A 22,090-nucleotide genomic window follows, 5' to 3' on the forward strand; every position below is an offset into this window, starting at 1 on the left:
TCCTTTAGGGAAGGGATAAGCCTGCTTGGCTAAAAATGTATCCCACAATTCTAACACATATTGGGGCACAGAACAGGTGTTCAAAATGTTTGTTGAATAAGTGAAGGCACACAGTCTTGCATTTTGTGTTAGGAGTATCTATCAGTGTTGATAAAAACACACAAAGAAGAAAGTAGGAAAGAAAGAAAACAGAGGGGAGGGAAACTAGGTTCTGTAGCCAGGTACCCTTTATTTCAAAGCTCATCATCCATTTTAGGTTTGAAGTCATAATTAATACTGTTGTTGGAGTAAAATAAGTGAATAAGCAAATGAGTTTGCATCCTGGTGGTAGACTTCTCCTCTATGAACAGAAAGGACAGTGACCCCTCTTGATGCAATTTATTAAAGAGACTTCTAATTTACCTAGAACCTTTTAGCTAATCTCCAATTTCTAAATCTCAATAAATGCTATTTGGCAGGAAGGGGATCAGGAAATGCTATGATTTAAAGACATCAGGAAGATATGGTGAAGAAAAGTTTAAACATAGAAACATTCTGAATCTCAGACTAAAAATCAGTTCAGTTCAGTTCAGTTGCTCAGTTGTGTCTGACTCTTTGTGACCCCATGGACTGAAGCACGACTGGCCTCCCTATCCATCACCAACTCCCAGAGCTTTCTCAAACTCGTGTCCATTGAGTCAGTGATGCCATCCAACCATCTCACCTCTGTCATCCCCTTCTACTCCAGCCTTCAATCTTTCCAAGCATCAGACTAAAAATACTCAGAAGAAATAGTAAACTTTAATAACAAAGCTATGATTTTTCCAGTAGTCATGTATGGTTGTGAGAGTTGGACCATAAAGAAAGCTGAGCACCAAAGAAAGGATGCTTTTAAACTGTGGTGTTGGAGAAGACTCTTGAGAGTCCCTTGGACAGCAAGGAGATCCAACCAGTCCATCCTAAAATAAATCAGTCCTGAATATTCATTGGAAGGACTGATGCTAAAACTGAAACTGCGATACTTTGGCCACCTGATTTGAAGAACTGATTCATTTGAAAAGTCCTTGATGCTGGAAAGATTTAAGGCGGGAGGAGAAGGGGTTGACAGAGGATGAGATGGTTGGATGGCATCACTGACTCATCGGATATGAGTTTGAGCAAGCTCCAGAAGTTGGTGATGGACAGGGAGGCCTGGCGTGCTTCAGTCCGTGGGGTTGCAGAGTTGGACACGACTGAGCAACTGAACTGAACTGAGCTGATATCTATAATTTAAAAAGCACTGATATCGAAGATGATATCACCCCAGATATCTCTGGGGAGAGTGGAGGGCTCAAAGTGAGCTCATGGTTGCAGAATTGTCTAGAAACTATCTGAATTCTACAACAAAGTCTGTTATAAAAATCTATTAAGAGATTTTTCTTTTTCAAATATTTGGAAAGTTTCTATGAGATATCTCCAAAAGTGTCATTAATATGAAACACACACACACACACACACACACAAACAGTTGCTTTCTTCTTGGCTCCATGCTGGTTATCCTGGGATGCTTTCAGTGGAGGGGCATTTAAAAGGCTCAGTGAATGACTTCATTATGTATAGATGGTAATGAGCTTGAATGTTCCTCTCTAGTAACATCTACAAGAGAAATTCCCTCATTTACTCAAACCTCTTTCCCTGTAGAAAACTTGATGTCTTTTCTCAAAGAGTCATCCAATGACAAGCTGTAAAGGCAAAGCATACTTTACTCTGGGATCTTTGTCTAATTTTTAAACACTAAGATTGCAAAGGGAAATGTTCCTTCTCTTTTGAAACCGCCACCTAAATGTGTGTCTCTGATTTCTAATATATTCAAGATCTGAATCTAATTATCTTTCACTGTAAGATTCCCTCACTTTATCTAATGCCCTTCAAGATCAGTGCTCTTTTAAATCCTATAAACTCAATCCCTTTTGTTAACCTAAATTCAACTGCTGTTTTCATTTATTTAAGCCATTCATGAAGTGTGTATTTAAAATGGAAACACAAATACCACGGCTGTGTAATTGCCTCTGTGATCACCACAGATCATGGTGAACCCGAGATCCCGAAGTAGCACAGGGTGGATGCAAGTGATTTCCTTGGGAAGCAAGTCCTGGGGTGGACAATTTACCAGGGAATGTGCTGGGGGTTCCACCACGGAAGGAAATCGGGAAACGCCAGGACTGGACAAAATGAGGCTGGGACTGCCCTGTGGTCTCAATGGCAGCGTGGAAGGATGCGGTAGGCCTCTGTCCCTTCCCCTCTTCAGGTTGGATGGTGGGTCCTCTCCACCTTTGAATCCTTGCTGGCTGCAGGCTGTCCAGGGAGTGAACCTGACCCAGCGAGGCAGGTGTCCACTCACTGTGGTTCCCGGAGGGTGCGGAGAACTGGGGCTCCAGCAGCTGGAGTTTAAATCTTTACTGAGGGACGATTTGGGCATCCAGCAATCAGCAGGGAGATGCAGCCATTCCCTGGAAAGTGCAGAACTGTGAGGCGCTGTGGTCACAGCTGCACTCGTTTCCTCGCTGGGAAAACTGGAGCGGGAAGACCGTCCTCAGGGAGGCGGTGAGGGCTTCAGAGGGGCCATGTCTCCTCACTCATCTCAGGCTGTAAGGGGAAAGGAGAGACCCCTCCCACCAGCGCTTGGGGACTCTGCAGCACTCCGCATAACGGTAGCGGCCGCCTCGGGGTGGCTTGATTAGAAGTGCAGGGACACGATTTCTCCTGGTTTCTGCGGGCACACACTGGCCTTGTCACCCGCTGGAGCCCTGCTGGGACCCCGCATCAAGAGGGCAGTGACGTCCCTCTCCTCTAAATGGCAAGCGATCAGGAGCGCACTTTGTCTGCGGGAGGAAATACCTGACCTGACTTCACACACTTTGTTTACCTCATCATCCTTCCTCCAATTATTTTTTCATGAAGGAAGTAGAATCACCCCTTGGACCTTACCCTGGTTCAAGTGTGGGAGACGTATGGCAAGCGGGTATGGTGGTTTGACAAAGAAAACCCCAGGACTCCTCATGTGTCACACTACCCACTGCGCTCGGTAGTCAGGCCCAAAGACCATGATAATTATGCTTTCTTAAATAAATAAAATGAGACTGGAGAAATGATGTCAAACCAATATTTATTTTAACGTGTATATAGAAAGTCATTTGCAGTACCAAGTGGCTACAAATGAACTCCCAATGGAATGTAAGTATTATATCATTAAAATTGTGCAGTGAATGACTTTAAAAACAATAAAAATTCACTTCATAATCTAGATTCTATTAACAATAAATGCCCAGTTATCCTACTGCACTTTTACTAATCCATTAAGCTACAGTTTTAAAATCACTTATAAGGAAATGTTAGTATTAGATATAATAAAATGCTGCTATAACATGTTGGATTTTAATTACTGTTCTTATAAAATATGAATTAACATAGTGGCAATTCACTTGAAGTCTAATTAACTTGCCTTAGTTATCTTGCTCAATGCCTACAATAGGCAAATACTGTTTACAAAGTTAACATATTAATAAGAAAATGATTATGTATTTTCTCCAATTTAGTTTCTGTTTAATTATATTACAAAACTTGGTTTGTCTCCCAACAAAGTATCAACTTTGTAAATGGTATCTGGAGCAGTTACTTGATCATAGATCTTAGAAACAAGCTAGTGTCACCCCACTCCAGTGCTCTTGCCTGGAAAATCCCATGGATGGGGGAGCCTGGTGGGCTGCAGTCCATGGGGTCGCTAAGAGTCGGACACGACTGAGCGACTTCACTTTCACTTTTCACTTTCCTGCATTGGAGAAGGAAATGGCAACCCACTCCAGTGTTCTTGCCTGGAGAATCCCAGGGACGGGGGAGCCTGGTGGGCTGCCGTCTATGGGGTCGCACAGAGTCGGACATGACTGAAGCGACTTAGCAGCAGCAGCAGCAGTGCCTTATTAATTCTGTGCAGTTTTTTAAAGGTAGCTGTGCTTCCTGTCCGATGCCCCCATATCCTGCTCCTCCGACCCTGCTGCTCCGACTCTTCCACAGTTCTGACGAAGTGAAATAAAGACTACATAGAGCCCCGGCTCCACGCCCTCTGCATCCTCTCTGATGAGTGGGCTGATGTGGAAGACAGGAGACTGGCAGGAGAGAGGGATGCCAGGGCAAGTACCAAGGTCAGCACACTGGTCATGGATAAAATAGTATAAAGTCTGCGAAATTGATGTGGTATATCTTACAAAATAGTAATGACTAGATGAGTTGCTTTCGTTTTTTTTTCTTTGTAATATTCATGCAAAACAGCTCAAATTTTCTTGCTAATTCTGGAAGACTGTATCAGATAACAGAGTTGGAAATCCTGTGTACTTCCATCAGCTGAATAGAGCCCCCATCACAGCTTCCTACTCTTTCATCCTCTGGATCCTGCTTGGCAAGCTCCAGGGTTTGTTGCTTTCCTCGTGGGATATCACACATCATAGGTGATATTGAATATCACCCTTGAATATCCACTTCTGACCGGTTTTCATAGAATTCCAAATTATAACAACTCTTAAGCTGTTTGAATCAATTTCTTCCCATCCCCTTGCATATTGAGGAAAAGGAGTGAGGGGAGGGGACAGAAGGAAACTTTCTAGGTGAACTGATCTGTGCATGCTGCTTTTGCCCTTTATCCAGAGAGATTTCCAATCTAGCTTGTGCGTGGGACCCCCTGGTGTTGTATGATCTTTAGCATCTGCCCAAAGGAACCCTGCCTACGCTTCCTGTCAAGCTGCAAAAGTCCTCAATTTGAATTCATTTCTAGTGCCTTATTTTCAGAGACAATTGGAAACTGTTCTGCTAAATTTAGATCATACATTCTCAAGGGTAGGCTTCCCAAGTGGCTCAGTGGTAACGAACCTTCCTGCCAATGCAGGAGACACAGGGGATGAGGGTTCAATCCCTGGGTCAGGAAGATCCCTGGAGAAGGAAAGGGCAACCCACTCCAGTATTCTTGTCTGGGAAATCTATGGACAGAGGAGCCTGGAAGGCTACAGTCCATGGAGTCACAAAAGAGTTGGATCCTACTTAGCAACTGCTGCTGCTGCTACTGCTAAGTGGCTTCAGTCGTGTCCGACTCTGTGCGACCCCATAGATGTAGGCCCAATTCTTAAGGGTTAAGGGTTTTTCCAGTGGTCATGTATGGATGTGAGAGTTGGGCTGTGAAGAAAGCTGAGCGCCGAAGAATTGATGCTTTTGAACTGTGGTGTTGGAGAAGACTCTTGAGAGTCCCTTGGATTGCAAGGAGATCCAACCAGTCCATCCTAAAGGAGATCAATCATGGGTGTTCTTTGGAAGGACTGATGCTAAAGCTGAAACTCCAGTACTTTGGCCACCTCATGCGAAGAGTTGACTCATTGAAAAGACCCTGATGCTGGGAGGGATTGTGAGCAGAAGGAAAAGGGGACGACAGAGGATGAGATGGCTGGATGACATCACTGACTCAATGGACATGAGTTTGAGTGAACTCTGGGAGTTGGTGATGGACAGGGAGGCCTGGCGTGCTGCGATTCATGGGGTCGCAAAGAGTCAGACACGACTGAGAGACTGAACTGAACTAAAGGTGATGTCATCTCCAAGCGGTAACAAAAATCCTTGGTTTTTGTGGAACAAAAAAGCTTACTATTTTTATGTGTAAAGCTCAGATATACATATGACATATAAATAGATATCTAGTATATCTGTAGTAGTAATATTTCATTAGGGAGCCACTTGGAAAAATTAAATGTCAAAAAAACTCCCTAAGGGGTGAGATAAAGAAAGAAAATATTGAGAAATAGTAATGCAGATAAACAATTTGGAAAATAACAGCAGGAGCACTTTGGTATCTTCCGAAGAGGACTCCATCTTAAACACCACACGGAGTGGTCAGAGCACCGCATCCCACCCGCACAGGCATTTTAGTTCTTGAGACAGTGTCCATGTTTTCTTCTTATTCTTATTTCTGAATAGCATGTTGGCGACCCTGCACTTGACCTGACTTGTTGCAGCAGAGAAGGACACGAAGGTTTGGGTACAATCAGACTGGAATGTTCACTGAGTGCCCTGCTATTATTTCAGCCCCTCTCCAGTTAGATGGGGCCAGAGGGCCTGTGCTGGCCGATGGGCTAAAAGCAGCAATAAAAGCCTCACTTCCAGGGCAAAGCACTCAAGAGTCAGTGGCAGAGGCTCCAGATGGTGCAGTTACGAATGGGCAGAGCCTCCAACAGCTGGGTCCTGTGGGGTGAGGAGGAGTGGCCCCTGCTTGTCTGCCTTGGAAGTGGAGCTGTAGTGAGAGCTCAGCTCTGCTGGTGTTCAGGCCCTGAAATTCTGGGATTAATTTCTCAGTCTCATAGCCTAACCTATCCTGAAAAACATAGAGGTGATTGCTAGCTTTGAGATGTGGAGCTGATTTGGGGGTTCCAAATCTATTAATCTCTACAGTGACTTTCCAGCCTTTGCAAAGTTTACTGTGGTATATAAAACCCAGCTTTATGTACCGGATAGAAATGTTTCATAAGCTGCCTAATGGAAAACCCACAGGTCTTCCCCAGAAGCAATCTGCTGTCTTCTGACAGTTATTTCTTAAAGAATTTATTTCAGTGACCTCAGTGGTAAATCTTAATAATAGTCAAATCTCAGGGTGGGGTCACAGGATTAAAAAAGAAAATACCACAAAGGGAAAGTACCATGCTTTGGGAATTATTTATTTTTATTAAGATATGCTTGCCTCCAGCATTCCTTTTAAACCCAGCCTCATTTCTTTTAAGTCCTAGGCCTGTGGGCCAGTGCTTATTTGCATGCTAATTACCAGCTAAAGGCATTTTATGCTGATCTAAGGTCTTTAACCAATTAATGAACCAAGGAAAGCTGATCTTTCCTTGGAGGAGAACTGCTTTACTTTCATCATCATTACCATTGAATTGGATTCAGTGTACCCATTGCTTCATACTTTAGGCTCTTTCCTGAATATACACGTAGACAATCGAGCAGCCATGCTCAGATGCTACTGAGGATCTCGTGGAGTCTGTCTATATTTAGGAAACATGCCAAACACTGCAGATATGTAATTGACACAAAATGGAGAAATGGAGAGTCTAAAAACCCTCTAACAAATGGTGATCACTTGTCGGTCATCCACTCTACATGCAGTCTTCTTGCTATCCTGGGAGCTTTTTAGAAGAATGTATATCCTGCCAAAGGTCTTAGATTTTTAGATGAAACCCTATACAACCCCTTGATCATAGACCTATTAATGGTGCCTTTAGGGACACTACAGAAATATAAGATGGCCATGTAGTGGGTAAAAAGTAAATAAGATGATGTTGAACACTGGGTGTCTGACAGAGGAGGAAACTGAGCTGTGGCTCATGATGTTTGTGCAGAAGACCTAAGTATTTGGTTCCATATTTCACAGGTGGGTTCCACATAATCAGGAGAGGGTTTTTGAAATCTATGGCAGCCCATAATGGCTATTTCAATGACGTAGAATATACATACATTTATACAAATTCCTTCAAGCATGACATTATGTAACTTCAATGACCAAAACAGCTCACCTATGCTACTCTTTGTTCTAGGAATTTGACCTTTGTAACTAGGGGCAGTTCCAGTTCTTAAAGGGTTTGAGAAATGTATCTGCACAAATAAACAGCAGCAGTATGTCAGCTCTTCAAGCCCCCGAGCCATCTGTTTCCCGATGGCTGTGTCTCCCTGAGGCCTCTTGGTGCACCAGTGTGAGGATGATCCAGGACCACACTCCCTGTCGCAGGCCGTCTCTGTTCCCTGGTGTTCTGCCATCCCATTCCATCCCCTTGTTCTCTAATAGATCAGAGCTGCAAAACTACTAACCCATGTGCTAAGAAACATAGCTTTGTTTTTTTTTTTTTTTTTTTCGCCTCTTGGAACTAATTGATGTGCTATGCCCTGGAATACCTTGGAAGAAGAAGATCAATTTTTTTTCTATTGGTTTGCTTCAGTAACCTCACACCAAGTTAATGTTTAGACTTTGAATAATTCTGTCTCTGTCTAGATGGTTCAATAGATACCTTTCTTTCAGATTTAAGTCAACCCTCTAGCAAAGGTCCTCTCTCCTGTCACCACTGCTGGGTGCGGACTGAGCGAAAACGAACAGGCTAGTCCTGCCTGCCTGAGCTCTGAGGGCCTCCACGTTACGGGGGTTCCTGGTTTTTGTTATTAATCTTGTTGGAGTGTAGCTGATTTACAATATAGTGTTACTTTCAGGTATGCAGCAGAGTGATTCATTCATTCAGTCACACATACACATTTATTAATTCTTTTTCAGATTATTTTTTCATTTAGGTTATCACAGAACACTGAGTAGAATTCCCTGTGCTATACAGGAGGTCCTTGTTGGCCATCCACTCTGTATACAGTAATGTGTGCATGCCAATCACAAGCTCCTAATTAACTCTTCCCCTTTGGTAACTATAAGTCTGTCTTTAAAATCAGTGCGTCTGTTTATATTTTGCAAATAATTTATATCATTTTTTAAAAAAATTGAGTCCGTATGTGAGTGATATTGGGCTTCCCAGGTGGCTCAGTGGTAAAGAATCAGCCCACAATGCAGGAGATGCTAGAGAGGTGTGCTTAGTCTCTGGGCCAGGAAGATCCCCTGGAGGACAGCATGGCAACCCACTCCAGTGCTCCTGCCCGGAGAATCTCATGGACAGGTGAGCCTGGTGGACTATAGACCACAGGGTCACAAAGAGTCAGACACAACTGAAGTGACGAACATGCATGAACGCGTGAGTGACGTCATACGGTATTTGTCTTTCTCTGTCTGACTGCCTGAGTATGAGAGTTTCTAGGTCCATCCACATTGCTGCAAATGGCATTGTTTCATCCTTTTCTACGGCTGAATCGCACTCCTCTGTACGTACATACCACACCTTTATCCATTCAAAGAAGGGGCAGATGTACACAGATACTTCTCTACAGAAAATATACCGAGGGCCAAAAAGCACACGGAAGGGTGTTTCTGTTTGTCTCACTTGCTTGCTTGTCTTGCTTGCTTATCTCCGTCACTTAGAACAGGCATCAGCACACAGTAGGCACACAACAAATTTCGCTGAATGAGCAGTTAACAGATACACAGAGTGCTCCTTCTAAAGCCCCAGTAAGGGCAAGAGTACTTGAAGTGCTCATCACGCCATCACAAGCTATCAAAGCACGGATTTGGAACATCACCCGAGGCCTTCCTGCTCTTAGCAGTTTTGTTTGCTGTCTGTCCTTTCTTAGAACCAGAGACCAGAGGGATCTTCCTCACACTTTATCTTCCTGCCTGGGTCATGTTTATGAAAAGCTGTTTTTTACTCCACCTACCAAGTACGGATTTACATGAATTAAGGAAGGGATCACGGAATTTAATGAGTTCCCTCTTTTCCCAAGTCTTGTTTTCTAATCTAGCGTCATGCTAAGCAGGTCAGTTCATTCCATCTTCTGTTTTATTTTAGGAGGTAAGCCTCTGGACTCAGTCTCAGAGGAAAGAGAAGAGAAAGAAGCCTGGGTTTTCTTTCTCTGGTGAGAGGTGTGAGGGCAAAGTAAGTGCAGAAACTTGATAGTTTCAAACTGTTCCTTCCATTGCACTGGGGGATTTTCATTTATAAAGAACAATAAAATACAAGTCACAACTACTTTGAATGGAAATTTTCAGCTCAGTAGTAATGGACCTAGGAGAAAAGGTAACTGGTTGAATTTGGTCAGGGACCATATTGCCACTGGTAACCTCACCTCTATCCTGGGTATATACCAAAGCCTATTGCCAATGATTAGTTCAGTGAGAAGAAGCAGTGGTGTACATGGGGATGGTGACACTGGATACTCAGCAGGGCCCACTGGTTAGGACTTTCTCTCTGCTTGCTGTGTATGCTGTTCCTGCTGTTCCAAGGGATCAATTAGCTAATCACATTACATATCCCCATAGTTTCATCATATATTCACTGCTAAGTTAGTCAGTTCAGTCGCTCAGTTGTGCCTGACTCTTTGCGACCCCATGGACTGCAGCACGCTAGGCCTCCCTGTCCATCACCAACTCCCAAAGTTTACCCAAGTTCATGTCCATCGCATCACTGATGCCATCCAACCATCTCATCCTCTGCCGTCCCCTTCTCCTTCTGCCCTCAATCTTTCCCAGCGTCAGGGTATTTTCCAATGAGTCGGTTCTTTGAATCAGGTGGCCAAAGTACTGGAGTTTCCGTTTTAGCATCAGTCCTTCCAATGAACACCCAGGACTGATCTCCTTTAGGATGGACTGGTTGAATCTCTTTGCAGTCCAAGGGACTCTCAAGAGTCTTCTCCAAAACCACAGTTCAAAAGCATCACCTGGAGAAGGGAATGACACACCACTTCAGTATTCTTGCCTTGAGAACCCCATGAACAGTATGAAAAGGTGAAAAGGTATGACATTTCACTGCTAAAGACGCACCTTAAAAAAGCCTTAGTGAAAGAGAATAGGAGATGAAAAATGGCAGGCAAGCTATTTTGCTTTCAGTCTGCCTGCCTATGTTACAAGATGCTGAATTGATTAAATAATCTGTGTTTCAATATTAGCCATGATAAAAGAATCTATTCAGATTGGTGCTGTGGATCCTACCCTTGGCTGTACCTCAGAATCTCCCAAATAATTTCTAAAAATTACTGATGCTTAGACCCTAACTTAGAAATTCTGAGTTAGGGCCTTGTGTTGTTTGTGTTTAGATACTAAGTCACGTCTGACCTCATGGGACTGTAGCCCGGCAGGCGCCTCTGTCCATGGGATTCTCCAGGCAAGAATACTGGAGTGGGTTGCCATTTCCTTCTCCAGGGGGTCTTCCTGACCCAGGGATCAAGCTCTCGCATCTCCTGCATCTCCTGCATTGGCAGGCAGATTTTTTATCACTCAAGCACCAGGGAAGCTCCTGAGTTAGGGCCTGGGCATGGATACATTTTTTCAAAACTCCCCAGGTATTTGTAATAAGATGCTCTGGAGGCAGAATTTGGAACTGGCAGTGTAGTGAAAACAGCAGTGCATTTAGGGCAGCTCTGTTACCAGCTGTCTGATCCTTAGCCAGCCACATTACTCTTTAGACATCAGACTCTTCATCTTAGTGCTAAGTCACTGTATTGTTCTGAAGAATACATTTGACAGTGCACCCAAAAAATGTTTGGAAACTTCAAAGTTCTATATAAATGTTAACTATACACCTGAAACTTCAATGATTATTAGACTGTGTTAAATGGTTTGAAATAGGAAAATACAAAAATCCATAACAATAATGATAATAATAATAATAATAATAATACCTTTCCACCAACCTTGGGATGTCTTAGCAATTTCACAGAGAATGTGATTTCTGTGACCTCAGTGAAACACTACAGTGTTAGTGTTATTTTCTTTAGTACACTATGAATTTCTCTCTAGAAATCATACCTAACAAAACTGAATTTTATTTTCAATTTATTTTTACCTAGGTAATTCTCATTTCTAGGTTTTGCCCATCATATGGATTTTCCCAGTTCAGAATGGAGTTTTAAAGTGCTACGGATCCTCAGAGAGAGGCATGCAAGTGGAATGCAAAATTGATGTTTGTTATTCCTACTGCTTGTTTATGAAACTAAAGAGCACCAGAAGCCATTTCAATATGCTGTTGTTTGCAAAAATAAGCTGTAGAAACATGAGCCGGGAGAGAAGTTACCTTAAAGCAGGGGAGAGTCAGAACACAGGACACAATACTTGGACAGCCTTCCAATGAATATGACCTAAGTAGACTGCTGAAACTGTTCCTGGATGGAAGGAGACAACATAACTGGCAAAGAAGATGAAAAGGCAGAAGGAGTCAAGCCAGTGAAGAGCACGTTTGAATGTTACCAAGAAGAGGTGATTTGATTCTTTAGTGAGAGCTTGATAGACATGCTGGAGATGTGCAATATTTTAAACCCTAGTCTAGAAAACACGGATGTTTGCTGCATCCGATGGAACAATTCCTGGCTACTCTCTCTGGGTGGATTTGCCTTCAAGTCAAGGAGCTATGAATTGGCTCAAATTCTTTCTCAAGGCCATAGAAATACAGCTAAACTCTGGGTATACCCGACACATACCACCACATACAGAGCCCAGAGAATTCACAATGATATTTCAGTAGGAGAACCAAAATGGCAGACTTCCCGTGGTCGAGCCAAAGATGATGTGCTTAACTCTCCTTGTGGTTGAAAGACATCCTTAGCACATTTATCCTCCCAGTGAAGCTTTGGCCTGGAGATTTGTGTTTCACTTAATCTCTGACTCAGATCAACCATCAAGGACCAAATAGCATCCTCAGTGACCTCATGTTAGAGACATCAATCGTTGCTGCAATAATATTGCACATTTAAAACTTGACATTGTGTACTCAGGAGATGAACTCTCCTCCCCCGTCTCTTTGGATAAGATGTCAGGCTAATTTTAGGGCCAGTAAAATGTATTTATGTAAGAACAATTATAGCAGAAAATGGGCACGTGCTCTTGAAACTAAGTATGCAAAAAATAGTCTCCTTAAATGAATCGTGCAGGAAATAGAGTGTGATTTCTATTCCAGGCTTTGCTGATCTACATTTGCTTTCAGCTACATATTTCAACACCGCTGACATCTAGAAATGTGGTGCACACGCTCTCACATCTGGCTCATCTCACTCTCCCTTTCCACCCCAGTCCTAAGGCGTGCCGTCTGTTTCACTCCAAACGTTTCCAGGTTCTTCTGATTATCTTATGATCAGACAATGACCGTACTTGGTGTCAGAGAAGGCATTTCAGAAACCTCAATAAATAGGCTTTCAAAAGGAATTCCAGTGCTCGAAAACGATGAAGCCAAGACGTGACTTCCTGCCAAGCTCCAGAGAGCTAAAATTCTTTCTGAAAGGATGATGAGAGCAGGTCCTTCTGTCTCTCTTGGGGCCGTGTTGGTGCCAGCCAGATGCCCAGCAGAGCTGGGCTGTCAGCACAGGCCTTGCCAGGGAACCACAGAGAGAAACATGAGAAACAGCCTTCTTTCGGGAAAAAAAAAATTAGCAAAATCCTCTCGATGTTCAAATAGCATGTATTTTATGCACAGCCTACATTAATAAAATGATGCGAATAAAACCAGATTTTACTCTTTATTTATGCTCCAAGTGTTCCAGAATGTTTTCAAAGCAATTGGTCAAACAGACCTGGGGTGCCAGCCTTCCATTTATCTACTGACATGAGAGCAGAAACAGTGTAGGTGATTAAATCCACTTACGGGTCAAATGCTGGAATGGCTAAAAATAAGTGATGTGTGTTCTCAACGGCCTTTGGTACCTCTCCAGACCTGGGTTTCAGTCTGATCCCTGTCACTACCTGAATAAATGGGCCTGGTCAAGTTGTTCTGCTTAATGGGGTGGAGCTGGCTCATTCGTTTCTCTCTCTAACCCCTTCTAGTCTGCAAGACTCAGTAACTTTTCTCAAGGTGATTTTCTTCAAGTTCACTTTCTTCTAAAAACACCTGGAACAGATTCTCAAGCTGACTCAGGCTTTCCATTTTCCAGGCCAGTGGTTCTTGAAGTAGAGTTCAGAAGCATCATCATCACCTGGGGAAGTTGGGTAATGCAGATTCTGAGGCCCTACCACACCTGCTGAATCAGGAACTCTAGAAGTGGAGACTGTCCTGCATTTTATCAAGCCCTCCCCAGGAGCTCTGACACACTGAAGTGTTAGAACCACTGCTTTAGTCCGATCCTTCCATCTGACCAACCTAGATAGCATATTCAAAAGCAGAGACATTACTTTGCCAACAAAGGTTTGTCTAGTCAAGGCTATGGTTTTTCCTGTGGTCATGTATGGATATGAGAGTTGGACTGTGAAGAAGGCTGAGCACCGAAGAATTGATGTTTTTGAACTGTGGTGTTGGAGAAGACTCTTGAGAGTCCCTTGGATTGCAAGGAGATCCAACCAGTCCATTCTGAAGGAGATCAGCCCTGGGATTTCTTTGGAAGGAATGATGCTAAAGCTGAAACTCCAGTACTTTGGCCACCTCATGCGAAGAGCTGACTCATTGGAAAAGACTCTGATGCTGGGAGGGATTGGGGGCAAGAGAGAAGGGGATGCCAGAGGATGAGATGGCTGGATGGCATCTCTGACTCGATGGACGTGAGTTTCAGTGAACTCTGGGAGTTGGTGATGGACAGGGAGGCCTGGCATGCTGCGATTCATGGGGTCGCAAGGAGTCGGACACGACTGAGCGACTGATCTGATCTGATCTGATCCATCTCCCTCATGACCTTCATTTAGTTAAAGTCTTAGAGTCGAGGTGTAAATTGATGAGCATAAATTACAGGTTTTCCTATCTATCTCAATGCAGAGCATTCCAAGAAAACCTTTGTGCAATGGAATTGTGCTCAGTCTCTTAATCATGTCCAACTCTTTGTGACCCTATGGTCTGTAGCCCACCAGGCTCCTCTGTCCATTGGGATTCTCCAGGCAAGAATACCAGACTGGGTTGCCATGCCCTCTTCCAGGGGATCTTCCCAACCCAGGGATTGAACCTACCGGAAGGTTCTTTACCCTCTCAGGCACCAGAGAAGCCCAAGAATACTGGAGTTGGTAGACTATCTTTTCTCCAGGGGAACTTCCCAACCCAGGAATTGAACCAGTGTCTCCTGCATTGCAGGCAGATTCTTTACCATCTGAGCTACCTGGGAAGCCTGTGAAATGGAATATTTCCTGCCATATTGGTAAAAAAGGATGCCACAGCCATCAGGGATTTCAGTCTTCCAAAAGTAAATTTCTGAGCCCAGGAAGAGCAGTGATGTCTGTCCAGCAGTCATCAGTCACTTCCTGGTCATCAGTGAGTGCTGAGGAGCTGGGTGGGTTAGAGGCAGGGTTCAAGATAACATGGGAGGCGGCCACACCACAACTCCCTGTGGAGAACACGGGAGTAAATTCAATAAAATAAAATTCAATAAAAAGAATGTGAGTAATCAAGGAGCAGGATTTGGCCTCAGATAGCAGAGATGCATACAAAAGGGATGATTTCAGTGAGCCCAGATGCCTGCATCTTTGCAAACATAGACAGGAGTTAAATTCCTTAACCCAAGATACCTGGTTTTCCTTAATTAATAACAATCTTTGATGTTCAGAGCATCTGCCTGCTTTGTTGCAAACTCCTATAAAACCAGACTCTTCCCCCGGCCTCCTCAAAGCAGTTCTCTCAGGGCTACTTGGGATGCTGCCTCTTGAACTTGAAGTCCTAAAAATTCCCACCGAATAAGCATAACTCTCAACTTTCAGGTTGTAACTACATTTTTCAGTCGACATTTTTCATAAGTCGAAATGGCATAAAGCAAAGAAACTACCTTCGGACGCATCTTGCTAACAAACGCACGAGATAAATAGAGATAAAGCACAGATGCTCACGGACAGAGTGCAGAGCACGGCGGCTTTGCGCTGAGCACTGAGTGTGACTCCTGGGGAAGGAGCTAGGAGGTGGCGTGGTCCTCGCTGCTGCGATGGCGGCTGGAGGCGATGCCTCTCCAACAGCTGCAGCAAAACCGATGCCAGATGCTACTTCTGCTTCTTCCCTCTTTTTGTATGAGTGAAAATCCTCTTCAGATTTCTTTCAGTTAGGGAAAACAGTCATTAACACAGGCTATTCATGAGTGTGATGCAGTGTAAGGCAAATTTTCCAAAATAGGGGCATGGACTCTGGAGCCAGGAGACCCTGGTGTGGGACGTGGCTTTGTCACCAAGCTTGGTCAAAGGGTGTGTGACTTGACCCAGGCTTTTATCCTCCCTCTCCTCACCTATAAAATGGTGATAAAAATAATGCCTGCTTCATGGGCCATTGTAAGGATTTCGTGATACTGTCTGACAAACCACAAGCACTCAGTATCAGGGAGGTGTGACTACCTAGCCCAAGCTCACACTGCTCACTGCAGCTGAAGAATAGGCCAGTAAATCAAGAGACAAGGTGTTAGGGTGATATCGCCAAACTCTTGGCTTTCTCTGTCCACTGAAGCCAAATAAAAATATAAGAGACAGACTTTGGAAGTCCTCAGTCAGCAGGGAGGAAATGCAGCTGGCTAGAGCCTCAAGAACTGTGCCCCTCCCTTCAGGGGGTCTGAGAGGTTTGTCTCCGGGCTTAGGGTGAATGATAAGGCGCAAAGTGATGAAGGTCTGACATTCTCCTGCTCGCGTTGCTTCCTAGCTGTCGTAGTTGGCATCGGGTGGCCGTGTTATTAGGTCCCTTTGTCTCTGGTTGTCCACCATTGGCCTTCTTTCTGAAATACAAAAAGAAAGAAAACTACAAGGGGTCATCTGTTGTAAAGGTGAGACCAGATACAGGATGTGATTAGCGCAGAGTTGGTGCAGAATGTAGCTCATGCTACATTAGAATTAGGGGACAGAAAAGCAAACTTAGTTATAGACTGCAGGTTAGGAACAGTTAAAGTAAAAACTAGGAGTGATGGGGCCTGCTCACTGTTCTCTTTATCTTCTTTGTTCTCAGGAAAAAGAAAGAAAAACTCCTCCCTCTTTTTTTCCTTTTTCACTGCAACAGGGGCAAGGATTAGTGATTTTATTCAGAAAGCCAGCAGGCTGAGAAGATGGTGACCTAGTGTCCCAAAGAACCATCTTGCTCACATTTGGGTGCAGCTTCTTTTACAGAACAAAGAGTAAAGTAAAAAAGATGGTGTGTGTGTGTGTGTGTGTGTGTGTGTTGTATGTGTGCTCAATTGTGTCTGATTCTTTGGGACCCCATGAACTGTGGCCTGCAGTCTCCTATGTCCATGGGATTTTCCAGGCAAGAATACTAGAGTGGGTTGCTATTTCTTACTCCAGGGGATCTTCCCAAATTGCTGCAAAGGTTTCCTGGTTCCAGCCAGACTCTGGAGGGGATTTTTTCTTTCCTGTAGCTATTCATAGGCAGGCCGGGGCAGGATGATTCCTGTGAGTTAAACACAGGTACTTTAGCTTAAAGCTCAGCAAGGGAGACAGGGTCCCAGGAAATGGGCCCTCATGTATACTTTAAGCTATAGGCAGCATCCCTTTAGTGATTAGCTTGTAGTAAAAGTAACAATACAAAGGTTTGAGTAAAAGAAACAGGTCCAATGTGGAGTCAGATTTGTTCCTTCCTATGACTTTATTACTCATGGGTTACTTAGGTGTTTGGCAGCACTAATTACTGCTTCACCTACAGGAGGAGCACTGTGAAACGTTGATATTCACTAAGTATGGTAGGCAGAATAAAGGCTCTTCCCAGGTGGTGCTAGTAGTAAAGAACCCACCTGCCAATGCAGGAGATATAAGAGATGCAGATTCAATCCCTAGGTTGGGAAGATCCCCTGGAGGAGGAAATGGCAACCCACTTCAGTATTCTTGCTTCGAGAATCTGATGGACAGAGGATCCTGATGGGCTACTGTTCCTAGGGTCTCAGAGTCAGACATGACTAAACATCTGAACCCAAAGACATTGGTGCCCTAATCCCCTGAAATGCATGAATATGTTATTTTACATAGCAAAAAAAAAAAAAAAAAAGCAATTTTGGGTGTATATCTTGAGAAGGAGAGATTATTCCAGATTATTTGGATCTTTAAAGGTGAAGAACCTCTCTTGGTTGTGGTCAAAACAAGGTGTAAAGATGAAGACCAAAGCAGGGAGGAGGCCAAGAGCCAAGGGATGTGGGTGGAATCAGTAACCGGAAAAGGCAAGGAGACAGACTCGCCCCCATCAGGGAAGATACTGGATGACAGCAAACACTCCTTAAAAGCAGGAGGAGCGAGGAGGCTTGGGCCTGCCAGACAAGAGACCACGTTTCTCATTCTTGACGTTAAGGAAGCCTCTCAGGCTACGCATGTGCAGAAAGGCTCGTTGAAGGTCAACAAGGGGAGGGGGCGCCACCCTGCAGTAGTTCATGCAGCTTCCCTTTGGCCTCCGTGGCGGAGTCCAGCTCTGCTGGAAGATGCTGGCGCACGTTCGGGAGGACGCTGAGACGAACCGAATGTGGACTCAGAACCAGGTGGGCCACGTGACTGGCGGAAGGAAACCTGGAAGAAACGCCCGGCCACAGTGATTCAAACCACCAGGCGGGCGCGGCTTTCCGAGGCCGCCGTGTGTCTGTCCACAAGTATTGTATGCTTTTTTATTTTTTTCCTCCTCATGTGTACCTTACTTGTTTCTCTACTTTCCTCCTTGGTGGGAATTCTTTTTCTCCAAAGATGAAGGGCCAGAGCCCTTGTCACTGACCACTGGTCCAGTGGCTTGTATTTAGTGTTCTCACCACTGTGATCTGACAGTCTCTGCCCAGGAACCCAAGCCCCGCTTCAAGCTGCAGGCGAGGCCACTTGTCATCACTTACATCTTGATTTTAGTTCGAAGAGACCTTTACCAGACTTCTGACTTAAAGAACTATATGATAATAAACTTGCTTGTTTGAGTCACAATGTTTGTGATGGTTTGTCAAGACAGCAGTAGCAAAGGAAAACATTGGGTCACTGGAATGATTTGGGGGCAGGTTTCCTTTAATTTTCTTTATGTAAATAGCTGAACACCTTCATTTATATCTGACCTTGCCTTCAAATCACTTCAGACTTCCTCCTGGCTAGCAGCTGTAGCTCACTCCCACCCCAAAATGCATCCAAGGCTACTATGACCTCTGGCCTCTCATTCTGTCCCCACTGTTGCAAGAAAGAGGCACTAACAAGCTTGGAATTAATGACAGGAGAAGCAAAGAACTCGAATAATCCATAAAACGCATAAGCAGCCACTGAATATTTAATCGCAAGTAAATTGTGGTTAGAGCTTCTTATCTAAAACAAAGATATAATAGATTCCAGGATACTTAAAGCTATAAAGTTATAAACTCTTCCTCCAAATTCTTCTTGGAAGTCTCTGTGAAAGACAGCATTATATTATATCATACTTTCCATGAAATTTGTAAAATATAAAATTCTGCTCCTGTACTTCATCACAATAATCACATTTATTATAAAACACCTTTTTAATAGGGAACTAAAGAGAAAAGTCAATGATGATTTTAGGTACATACACTGATTTTTTCAACTTTTTTTTTTTTTAAGAAAAAATGAAAAATAATGCACTGGGGTTAAATATATGTGATTCTGGTTATTATTAATTTCCCATGATGTTATTAAACAAAGAAAGAAAAAATATTGAGGTATCTTTAGTTTGTGGATTTCTTTAGTATAATTTTCTATGAAAACAAAGCAAAACAAAGTTCAGTTGCCATTGAACAAGGTTTAATGTACAGAAAAGTTTAAGGAAATGATCAGGGAATTTGGTTAGAGGTTTTATGGCCTGAGTGTAGGCTTCTGTTATGAAATCTAGAATGTGTGAAATTTAAACTTTTTTTTTTTCATGTGATCACATTTTCTTTCAGTGACAAGTTCCAATGACTTAATAACTAACTTGAAAGTGAAAGTGTTAGTGTCACAGTTGTGTCCGACTCAATATGATCCCGTGGACTGCAGCCCACCAGGCTCCTCTGTCCATGGAATTCTCCAAGCAAGAACACTGGAGTGAGTTGCCATTCTTTTCTCCAGGGAATCATCCTGACCCAAGGATTGAGCTCATGTCTCCTGCATTGTGGGCAGATTCTTTACTATTTGTGCCACCAGGGAAATCCCAATGACTAACTTAGGCAAAAGCAAATAAATGGTGAGATAGCACAACAGAAGTGGATTCTCTTCATCTATTCTAGTGATTTATACTCTAGTAGTTCCTTTTACTGTCTGTAGTCTCTCTGTTTGGATTAACTGTTCTTAGTTATGCCGTTTAGATGTCTGTTTGCATGGTTCACTTCTTCACGTTTACCATCCAGGCTCTGAACCAACGGTCACGACCCAGTCACAGGCGGGACACAGAAGCCACTGATACGGCCTCTCATCTTTGCACTGGGCTTAGACTTACTTAATTTGGAATGTATAAATTTGAAGCACAGAATGGATAATGTCATGTGATGGCAAATCAATTGATCAGCAAAATACTCTTGCTGTCTTATCTTCATTTCCTGAGAGCCACTCCGGTCACCTGACTTACCATATTGAATGCCTCCACTCAGAAGCATCAAAGTTCCCATCTATTGTTCTATTACTTCAACTTTGAATCCACACAGAATGTGAACTGGGAAAAAAGTAATGATCTAAATATTCAAGCCAGTTCAGTTCAGTTCATTTCAGTCGATTAGTCCTGCGACCCCATGGACTGCAGCACACCAGGCTTCCCTGTCTATCACAAACTCCCAGAGTTTACACAAACTCATGTCCATTGAGGCAGTGATGCCTTCCAGCCATCTCATCCTCTGTCGTCTCCTTCTCCTCCTGCCCTCAATCTTTCCCAGCATCGGGGTCTTTTCAAATGAGTCAGCTCTTTGCATCAGGTGGCCAAAGTGTTGGAGTTTCAGCTTCAACATCAGTCCTTCCTATGAACACTCAGGGCTGATCTCTTTTAGGATGGACATCTCCTTGCAATCCAAGGGACTCTCAAGAGTCTTCTCCAACACCACAGTTCAAAAACATCAATTCTTTGACGCTCAGCTTTCTTTTTAGTCCAACTCTCACATCCATACATGACTATGGGAAAAACCATAGCCTTAACTAGACAGACCTTTGTTGGCAAGGTAATACCTCTGGTTTTTAATATGCTGTCTAGGTTGGTCATAGCTTTCCTTCCAAGGAGCAAGGGTCTTTTAATTTCTTGGCTTCAGTCACCATCTGCAGTGATTTTGGAGCCCAACAAAATAAAGTCTGACATTGTTTCCACTGTTTCCCCATCTATTTGCCATGAAGTGATGGGACCAGATGCCATGATCTTAGTTTTCTGAATGTTGAGCTTTGAGCCAACTTTTTCACTCTCCTCTTTCACTTTCATCAAGAAGCTCTTTAGTTCTTTTTCATTTTCTGCTGTAAGGGTGGTGTCATCTGCATATCTGAGGTTATTGATATTTCTCCCAGCAATCTTGATTCCAGCTTGTGCTTCATCCAGCCCAGCGTTTCTCATGATGTCCTCTGCATAGAAGTTAAATAAACAGGGAAGCACTGCTATTTTTTTTTGCTGATCATTTTGTTTTAATTTTAGAAGTAAGATTTTGAAAATATTTACTTACTTCAATCAGATCATTGATTTTACCATATTAGTTTTGTCTACAGTTTTTGCATGCAGGACTTAATTGTGGAGAAAATGAAAACTTCTTGGGTAGTATTATAGTTGATTTAAGAATGTTTATTTTTCAGAGTATTTTAAAAGTGACATATTTAGTAACAAATTAAACATTATACATATTTGATTTTGAAAGCATCTTGAGGTTTTCAGCAAACTCTCATCCTCTTAATCTCTTCTGGCTAATTATTTATTCAACACACAGTGGGTGGTTGCTGACATCTAAAATGCATCTCAACGGCAGTTGAGCATATACAGTCATATGCTCCCAGCCAAGTTGTAGTGCATATGAATTTTCCAATTTTAAGTAAAAATGGAAAAACCAAAACAAGGAGCTTGAAATAGAAGTCCTGAGGGAGACTTCACACACTGGTTTTAGGTTTATTTATTCAGAGCTGTTATTTCTCTAAAAAGCTCAAAGTATTATAAGGAACACAGTGTCCTCCAAATATGCACATAATGCAGCAAACTGCTTTCCTCTCCAGCCAGTGCTGCTGAAACCTCATACCTTGCTGGAAACCTTGGGCTTCAAATACCTATGACCTACTGCTAGCAAGATCCCTAACTTGATGATACAGTTAGTGTTGAGAAGTCAAAATCCAAGGATGCTTAAAGAAAAAGGAGGGTTGCCTTGCCCTCCTCCAGGGGATCCTCCCAATCCCAGATTGAACCCACATCTCTTACTTCCACCTGCATTGGTAGGTGGATTTTTTATCACTGGTGCCACCTAGGAAGCATAAACATCAAACTGATTTGTTAACTCAGGCAATACTAAGGAAAAATAAAGATCTCTACCCTGGTGGAACGTACATTCTAATGTCCTATAGCAGAAAATAAAAAGGTCATGATCAATAAGAAGATTATAAATGATGTAATATATTAGAAGATAATGAGCATTGAGAGAGGAAGAGAGAAGAAAAGGAAAT

Source organism: Bos javanicus, chromosome 27, assembly GCF_032452875.1.
Source record: "Bos javanicus breed banteng chromosome 27, ARS-OSU_banteng_1.0, whole genome shotgun sequence".
Classification (NCBI taxonomy): domain Eukaryota; kingdom Metazoa; phylum Chordata; class Mammalia; order Artiodactyla; family Bovidae; genus Bos; species Bos javanicus.